Here is a 10,113-nt window from a genome sequence, read left to right on the forward strand (position 1 = left end):
CAAATGAAGCCTAATAATAAACCATCTAGTGTTGCTTCTGAAATTAAATTGAAAAGTGCATGTTTACTTGCCACTAAATCCGATATTGATGAGCAGATTTTAGCAAATCTGTTTGCTATGCTTTTGTGTGCAAAGAGGCATTATTTTCATTCGAGGATGTGCCTTCCTATTTACCCCCTGTTGTCACTAACATTTTGCAGGAGTTCGCTGACGTCTTCCCACAAGACATGCCACCAGGATTACCACCTATTCGAGGGATTGAGCATCAAATTGACTTAATTCCCGGTGCATCGCTACCCAACCATGCACCATACCGTACCAATCCAGAGGAGACAAAGGAGATTATGCGTCAAGTACAAGAGCTTCTCGACAAAGGTTATATACGCGAATCCCTTAGTCCTTGTGCTATTCCTATTATTATAGTGCCGAAAAAGGATGGTACATCGTGTATGTGTGTTGATTGTAGAGGCATTAATAATATTACTATTCATTATTGTCATCCTATTCCTAGGCTAGATGATATGCTTGATGAATTGAGTGGCTCTACAATATTCTCCACAGTTCATTTGTGTAGTGGATACCATCAAATTCATATGAAATTGGGGGATGAATGGAAAACAACATTTAAAACTAAGTTTGAATTATATGAGTGGTTAGTGTAGTGGATACCATCAAAATCAGAGGCACCTGAACAAAGTTTTACGTGTTTTCATTGGACGATTTGTGGTAGTTTACTTTGATGACATATTGATTTATAGCAGATCTTTGGAGGAACATTTGGAACATTTACGTGCTATTTTTATTGCTCTATGTGATGCACGTTTGTTTGGTCACCTTGGGAAGTGCACCTTTTGCACCGACCGAGTGTATTTTCTTGGCTATTTTGTTACTCCACAGGGAATTGAAGTTGATAAAGACAAGATTGAAGCTATTGAGAGTTGGCCGCAGCCCAAAATTGTCACATAAGTGAGGAGTTTTCTTGGCCTTGCTGGATTCTATAGGCGTTTTGTGAGAGATTTCAGCACCATTGTTGCACCTCTCAATGAGCTTACAAAGAAGGATGTGCCTTTTGTTTGGGGTACCGCACAGGAAGAAGCCTTCACGGTATTGAAAGATAAGTTGACACATGCTCCTTTACTCCAACTTCCTGATTTTAATAAGACTTTTGAGCTTGAATGTGATGCTAGTGGAATTGGATTAGGAGGTGTGTTATTACAAGATGGCAAACCTGTTGCATACTTTTCTGAAAAAATGAGTGGGCCTAGTCTGAATTATTCTACTTATGATAAAGAATTATATGCTCTTGTTCGGACTTTAGAGACATGGCAACATTATTTATGGCCCAGAGAATTTGTTATACATTCTGATCATGAATCTTTGAAACATATTAAAAGTCAAGCTAAACTGAATCGTAGACATGCTAAATGGGTTGAATTCATTGAGACTTTCCCTTATGTTATTAAACACAAGAAGGGTAAAGAAAATGTTATTGCTGATGCATTGTCTCATCGCTATACTGTGCTTTCACAACTTGACTTCAAAATATTTGGTTTGGAGACCATCAAAGATCAATATATGCATGATGTTGATTTTAAAGATGTAATGCAGAATTGTAAAGAAGGAAGAACATGGAACAAGTTCGTTATTAATGATGGCTTTGTGTTCCTTGCTAACAAGCTATGCATTCCAGCTAGCTCTGTTCGTCTTTTGTTGTTGCAGGAAGCGCATGGAGGAGGATTAATGGGACACTTCGGCGTGAAGAAGACGGAGGACGTACTTGCTACACATCTCTTTTGGCCAAAGATGAGACGGGATGTTGAGCGTTTTGTTGCTCGCTGCACTACATGTAAAAAAGCTAAGTCACGACTTAATCCTCGTGGTTTATATATGCCTTTGCCTATACCTAGTGTTCCTTGGGAGGATATATCGATGGACTTTGTTTTAGGTTTACCTCGAACAAAGAAGGGGAGGGATAGTATATTTGTTGTCGTGGATAGATTTTCGAAAATGGCACATTTTATACATGTCATAAAAGCGATGATGCTACTAATGCTGTTGATTTGTTCTTTCATGAAATTATTCGCTTGCATGGTGTGCCAAATACAATTGTTTCAGATCATGATACTAAATTTCTTAGCCACTTTTGGAGATGTGTATGGGCTAAGTTGGGGACTAAACTGCTTTTTAGTACTACATGTCATCCTCAAACTGATGGGCAAACTGAAGTAGTCAATAGAACTTTGTCTACTATGCTTAGGGCTGTTTTGAAGAATAACAAGTAAATGTGGGAAAAATGCTTGCCTCATATTGAATTTGCTTATAATCGTTCATTGCATTCTACGACTAAGATGTGTCCTTTTGAAATTGTGTATGGTTTCCTACCACGTGCACCTATTGATTTGTTGCCTCTTCCATCTTCGGGGAAGGTTAATTTTGGTGCTAAACAACATGCTGAATTGATCTTAAAAACGCATGAGGTAACTAAGGAAAAACATTGAGCATATGAATGCTAAATATAAACTTGCTGGAGATAAGGGTAGAAAACATGTTGTGTTTGCACCTGGAGATCTTGTCTGGTTACATTTGCGTAAGGATAGATTTCCTAATTTGCGCAAATCAAAGATAATGCCACGTGTTGATGGTCCTTTTAAGGTGTTAGAGAAAACAAATGATAATGCATATAAACTTGAGCTGCCTGCAGATTTTGGGGTTAGTCCCACTTTTAACATTGCAGATTTGAAACCTTATTTGGGTGAGGAAGATGAGTTTCCGTCGAGGACGACTTCATTTCAAGAAGGGGAGGATGAGGAGGACATCAATACCATTGTTACACCCACAGCCCCTGCTGCTGTACATACTGGACCAATTACTAGAGCTCGCGCACGCGAATTAAATTACTAGGTACTTTCATTTCTTGGTAATGATTCTAATGTTCATGAGAATATGATGCTGCCTAAATTGGATACATTTGTTTTGCTTACAAATGAAGGGCCTAGCTTTGAGAAGGATGAACATTGGAGCAAGAACAAGCATGGAGATGATGGCATGCGCAAGGAGAACAAGAACGGAGTTACAAGTGATGATTTCAGGACGTGGAAGCCACCATAATGAGTGCATGAAGCCTTGGACGAAATATACAAGATGCTACTTCATAATTTTCGTCCAGAGGCTATTCTAGGTGATGTGTCACCTTATTATTGGCCCAGGCCCATGTAATTTCGAAATAATTGATTATAGGCTACTTTTAGAGTCCGTATGTGTGGGGAAACAAGAGTTAGGGTTGGTTTCGGACCCCTCCCTCAAGGGCCATGAAATCCCCCCCCCCTCTTCCTCCATATTTACAGCCCTTAGGGCATCGTTTAGGCTTTGGGTATTGTTTAGATTAAAGTTCGCCATAGCTGCAACTTCGCGTACTTCGTTTGTGTTCAACGACCTTGATCAATAAAGCTTTCATCTTATATTCACAATATCCAGATTGCAATCTCAGTTTCTTGCTTGTTCTTCGTTTGCTCGCTGGAAATAGACCCTCGTGGTCAGGTTGATCATGCTCTGGCGTGGTCAATAACCTCTCAGAGTTGGTTTAGCGATTGCTAAGGCGCGACGTCCTCGCACGTTCGTACTCGGATCATCAAAGTCGACTTCCACCAAAGTGATATCCATCATCTCATCGAAAGATGGGACACCATTGCCTCTATCAACACTCATTTTGGCGGTTCAAATAAAAATATTCCCTGAACAGTTCGACATTGGGCTCCTCTTGAAGGTATACTTCGCAGAAAACTTGTAAGTTGCAGATGTTTGACACAGAATTGTGTCCAATTTCTTGAGGATGAAGCTCAAAGAAGGGCAGAACATCTTAGAAAAAATTAGAACCGGGCGGTGAGAAGCCTCGATTCATGTGGTCAGTAAAAACAATGACTTCATCATCCTTTGGCTGAGGTCTTTCTTCTTCTGGATTGGGGTGCGATAATGCATGACAGTCTCTTCTGGTAAATAGCCAGTTTTCACAAAGTCTTTGAGTGTGTCCTCAGTGACAATGGAGGGAACCCAATTACATGAAGTGGCTGTCTTCTGCGGCATTGTGAAGAAAGAAGCCTAAAAGAAAGAACAATTTTGCCGGTTTAAAGTTGAGTCATTAAGCCAAAGGTAAAACACTACGGTACATATTCATAATGGCGGCTTAAAAGGGGTCTAATGATATATGGCTAAGTGATAACCGGTGGTGTAAGTCGCCATGACCAGATTGATATCTATCAAGAGTGAAATCTGCTAAGTGTTGAAAAAACAGTTTTTTACAGACTGGAAGCAGGTGATTTGGATCTAGCGTTATGTTAAAAAAGAAAAATAAATCAAAACCTAAATATTGCAGCAGCAGAGGAACTAGCACAAGGGCGAGATTTCTGCGTTTGTGAAGCAAGTTTTGTGATAAGAGAAGGAATAGAAACAGGTTCCGCGCGTCTAAAAGGACAAGTTTGGATCTAAACAAGGACTGACTAGAGGTACAGTGAAGTACAATGAAGAACACCGAAGAACAAGGCTAACCCTAATGCAGATCTGATGCATATGGAGACGAACACTTACAAATGCAGATGGACTGTGGTGGAGCACCGACATTTTCTGGATCAGTCAGGTTGATGCAGCGGCCTGAGTTGGTGCAGCGGTCAGAGGACGGCAGCGGCGAAGCTCGAGGCAGCAGAGGAGTCGCGAGAGGAGGAAGAAGAAGAGAAGGCAAGGGGGACGTGAATGAAGGGCTGTTTGGCCCTATTTATAAGGAGAAGGGTAACAGGTGGGCACGAAAAACGAGGAGGCCGAGAATGATTATGCAATCGTTTGGACGCCTCAATTTTCAGAATGGTTATTAAAGATAAGGATATATTAAGATATATTGGATATGGTGTAAAATTAATGGCAGATGATGTCATGACGGATTACCGCAATCATAGGAGATGACGTCATGGCGGGTTATGAGATCTCGCACAAATGAAGAAGGAAGGATTTTTTTCTAAGTGTTGAAGATTGACATGAACAAGTTCAAATCAATCTGGGGCCTAATGTTGGGCATATGACTATTAGGTATGACCCGCCCAGGAGGGGCCGGGTTATACCTATGGTGGTTCATCAATATGAAGCCCATGAGGATATTGAAGATGGCGGCGACGATGCCATAGACCTAGGGTAGGGTCATAGGCCTGACCTATAAGCCCCACCCAAGGTCACTACCCTAGAAGCAAAGACATTCAAAGAACAGCAGAGAGTATCAATTAAAGTCGTCGAGTGCAATCCACTCGACCAGTCACCTCACTCAGATACCCCCACTTTCACTCGAACTGGATGGAGTAATTCGACCATACGGGAAACCACTCGGAGTACAGAAAACCTGAGGTCACTCGGGAGGACAACGGTCAGGCGTTCACTCCGTAGTCTTAAAGATCATTGAATACACTTTATAGTTGGTGTTACCAGTAATGCCATGTCTTAATGTACATTGAACCCCTGTAACAGAGGTGGGCTGGGGTCCTGGCGCACTCTATATAAGCCACCCCCTCCTCTGGGACAAGGGTTCGCACCCCTTGTAGCACACACCCATATTCCAGTTGACCGCCTCAGGGCACCGAGACATAGGGCTTTTACCTCCTCCGAGAGGGGCCTAAACTCGTAAACTCGTGTGTACAATCTCGCCGTAGCTAGGGCCTCGCCTCCTCATATGTACCCCCTATTCTTACTGTCAGACTTAGTACCATGACAATTGGCGCCCACCATGGGGCAAAGCGTCTTAGCGACTTCCGGCGAGGTTGCATTTTCTTTGATCTTCATCAACATGGTTTCCGGTGGCGGTTTGGTCATGGGCCGCGAGTTCTGACTCGGCGCGCTCACTTTCCTCGCCGATGACTCCACCTGGCTCCAGGAGGCCCGCTAGACGTTGAGGCTCTCCCAATCCGTGGTTCGTCGCACTTCCACGCGAGTGCCTGCGGCGTCCTCCTTCGGCAGCTGTCGACCCTGTATCAGTCGGTCCTCGCATTGTCTTCTCACTCCGCTGGACGCCGCAGCAAGTGATCTAGTCGATCGCGGCTCCAGCGGTCGATGAAGCACGTGGTGGCTCGTCAGACGGTCACCCCTCAAGTCGAGGCAATCGAGCCAGATGTATTTCACTGCGGTCCAGTCGACCTGTCGATTGACTTAGCACACACACTTTCCGAGAGCGCGAGTTTGACCCCGCGGCAGAACTCCTTATGGTCAACTCACATTGCAGCCCACCTGGTTTCCGTCACAGCGGCGGCAACAGCGGCGGTGATGGACCGTCATTCGACCACAAGGAGTAGCGGCCCCAACCTCTCAACTCGCAGCAGAGGGAGGAGCTGCACCACCGCAACGTGGAGGCCCTCCAGACCCCCATCATAGGGGAAACCGCCAAGGCTCACGCCTTGCAGGCACTGCACCTGGCCACGCTGGCTTAGCGCACTTGTTTCGAGAATCTCCAACATTCTCTCAACGAGCGTGCCCGTCGACTGATCCTCGAGTTCAATCGACGTCCACGATAGTTGTTTCCACCGGAAATTAGGTATTCCGCACACTGATCCAGAATCTTGCAGCTGTTGCGCGTATCGCAGAGTCCATTCAGCCGTCCCGTTCAGAGGCTAGAACAAGCTTGGAACAGATTAGGGCGCTGCTCCGAGCAGCGGGAGACCTGAACTCCATCGTGTCCTAGTCGCGGAACAAAATCCACAGCAGATCAGTAAGGGCAGACACCGTTCAGTCGGCACACAGTCCTGGGTCACCTTTGCAACGTGAAGATCATGATCACCGCCAAGATCAGCACCTGGGAAGAGCTCATGGAGAGTATGATCGTGAGTACGCCCACGACAACCACCGTCGAGCGCCTTCGCCCCTTTCAAGGGACGGGTCATATGCGCCCCAGCGGTATGATGACAGGCGTCCATATGGAAATGACCATAGAGTTCCAGTTGACCCAAGAGAGCCTGTCTTCGATGCAAGGTCAATCCTTGTTCAGGGTTTGGTCGACCAGAATAGAGCATATAGAGAGGGGCTGGATAGAGACAAGCCCAGTAAAAGTAGGGTCCACGTTTCTGGCCCTGAGTGTTTCGGAAGAGCCATCAGAGCCACTGAGATCCCTCACAACTTTAGATTGGCGACTGGCGTCTGTAAGTTCACAGGAGAATCAAAGCCCGACACTTGGCTTGAAGACTACCGAGTGGCCGTGCACATTGGTGGCGGCACCGATGAGGTGGCCATGAAGCACCTCCCTCTGATGCTTGAAGGTTCTGCCAGGGCCTGGCTGAATCAGCTGGCCCCTGGGAGCATTTTGAGTTGGGATGAGTTGGCCCGAGTGTTTACCAGAACATTTGAGGGCACCCGCAAGAGACCTGCTGGTTTGCTAGAATTGCAGCATTGCATGCAGAAACCGAATGAGACCTTGAGAGATATATCCAGAGATGGATCACTCTGCACCACACAGTGGAGAATGTGTCAGATCACCAAGCAGTCTGTGCCTTTAAGGAAGGCGTTCGCTACATAGAGCTCAGTTTGAAGTTCGGTCGGACCGGAGATATGTCTCTGGCTCGAATGATGGAGATTGCCACCAAGTACACTAACGGTGAAGAAGAAGACCGACTCCGGAGTGGAAAGAACAGACCAGTCGCCCAGGACACCTAAGGAGGAAATTCCAGTCGGAAGCAGAAGCGAAAGGCTAAGGCAGCAGGCCCTGCCGAGGCAGTAGTGTTGAACCAAGGAAAGTTCAAGGGGAAGCCCAAAGGGCCTTGGATCCCTAAGAAAGTGAAGGATCAAGCAGGAAATGATGTGATGGATTTGCCGTGTCATATATACACCAAGAAGGATGAGGAGGAGAACCTGATTCTCCCCAAGCATACGACTCGACAATGTCAACTCCTGATCTAGAGCTTCCGAGAAAGCCAACCCAGTGAAAAGGACAAAGAGCCCGATAAGGAGGAAGACAAAGATGACGATGGTGGTTACCCCAATGTTAATGCCACCTTGGTGATTTTTGCTGATCTCGAGAGCAGAAGTCGACTGAAAGTTATTAACAGAGAGGTGAACATGGTTGCTCTGGCAACACCAAAATATTTGAAGTGGTCAAAAACCCCTATTACATTCGACCAGTCCAACCACCCGCTGCGCGTTGCTACCCCTGGGCAGCAAGCGCTGGTGGTCGACCCAGTCGTTGGGGGCACCCGACTAACCAAAGTTTTGATGGATGGTGGCAGTGGTCTGAATATCCTATACGCCGAGGCCCTCAAAGAGATGGGCATTCCGATGTCCAAGCTCACCGAGAGCAACATGCGATTCCATGGAGTCATCCGAGGAAACAAAGCCGACTCACTCGGTCAGATCACTCTTGACGTGGTTTTCAGCGATGAGAAGAATTACTGCAAGGAAAAAGTTGACGTTTGAGGTAGTGAATTTCCAAAGTGCCCATCATGTTACTTTGGGCAGACCAGCCTATGCTAGCTTCATGGCTTGACCGTGTTATGTGTACCTCAACATGAAGATGCCTGGCCCCAAAGGCATGATAATGGTCGCTGGTAACCGGCAGAGAGTAGAAGATTGTCTTGAGGACGGTGGGAAGATAGCAGATGAGCAGATGGCAGCAGTGGAGTTTCAAAAGTACCAGAAGACTGCAGATCCGAGTGATTTGCTGCGTGCCAAGAGGCCTGCCTTGGAGTCCACATTTCAATCGGCCGGCAAGACCAAGCCAGTCCACATTCACCCGACTGACCCCAATGCTGCTCTGGCCCATATCTCAACGACATTCGACAGCAAATAGGAAGAAGCGCTAATCCAGTTCCTCCGTGAGAACTAGGACATCTTTGCATGGAAGCCATCTGACATGCCAGGTGTGCCCAGGGGACTGACTAAGCACCATTTACGAGTCGACCCAAACGCAGAACCCCTTAAGGAGCATCTCCGTTGGTCTGCTGCGGAGAAAAGAAAGGTGATTGGCGAGGAGGTGGCTCGGCTTCTGGCTACCGAGTTCATCCGTGAGAAATATCACTCCGAGTGGCTTCGAATGTGTATTGACTTAAATCACATCAATGGGGCCTGCCCCAAGGATCATTTTCCTCTGCCCCGCATCGACTAGATAGTCGACTCAACTGCGGGATGTGAGCGACTGTCCTTTTTGGATGCTTATTCCGGGTACCATCAGATCCGACTATATGGACCCAACGAGATAAAGACAGCTTTCATCACCCCGTTCGGGTGTTTTTGCTATGTTACTATGCCCTTTGGTCTCAAGAATGCTGGTGCCACATTCGTGCGCATGATTCAGAAGTGTCTGCTCACTCCAATCAGTCGGAATGTGGAAGCGTACATGGATAACATGTAACATCCCAAATTTTCAATTTGGAATGTTATACATAGGTCACCATTGCATATCATATTTTGTGCTTGTCTCATATTTTATTGCATTTTTCGTTATTTTCATATTTGAGTTTTCTCAAATTTTGAAAAGAGTATCATTTGGTTTTAATCTTTTTTCTCTTTGAATATTTCTAATATGAAAATAAAAGAGAGGGGATAAAATGACTTCTCTAAATAAAAGAAAAATTGGAGGGAAAATATTAAAATCAAACGAGAATTTTATTGCTATTTTATTTGAATTACGAAAAAATGCGTTTTTCAAAATTGCATTCGTAGCCCAAATAAATGTTCGCTTGGTCCGCAATATTATTAGAGGACCATGAAAATTTAATTCAGAATTTTTGGACTCTGTTTAGTATTTCTTTCGTTAGTTTTTCCCCGTCAGTTTTTTTTTAAAAAGTGTACCAGCCTAACGTGTCGTGTCTGACCCAGACACCTTGCCCGGCCGGCCTTATAAGGCCCTACCACAACCCCGTAGCCACCCGCCAGCCCCGCCCCCGCTAACCCTAGCCGCCAACTGCCGCCAGCCACCAGAGCCTCCCGCCGCCACTTGAGCCGCCGCCGACCGCGCCGCCGGAGTAGCCCCACCGCCGCTGATCCCACCGCCGCCACCGACCCCGCCGCCGAGGTAGCCGCCACCGCCATCCGGTTTTTCTCGGAAAACCGATTGTTTTTTTAGAAAACCCTAGATCTAGTTTTTTTAGATTGGTTCAGTTT

This window comes from Triticum aestivum, chromosome 6B (assembly GCF_018294505.1).
Source record: "Triticum aestivum cultivar Chinese Spring chromosome 6B, IWGSC CS RefSeq v2.1, whole genome shotgun sequence".
Classification (NCBI taxonomy): Eukaryota; Viridiplantae; Streptophyta; class Magnoliopsida; order Poales; family Poaceae; genus Triticum; species Triticum aestivum.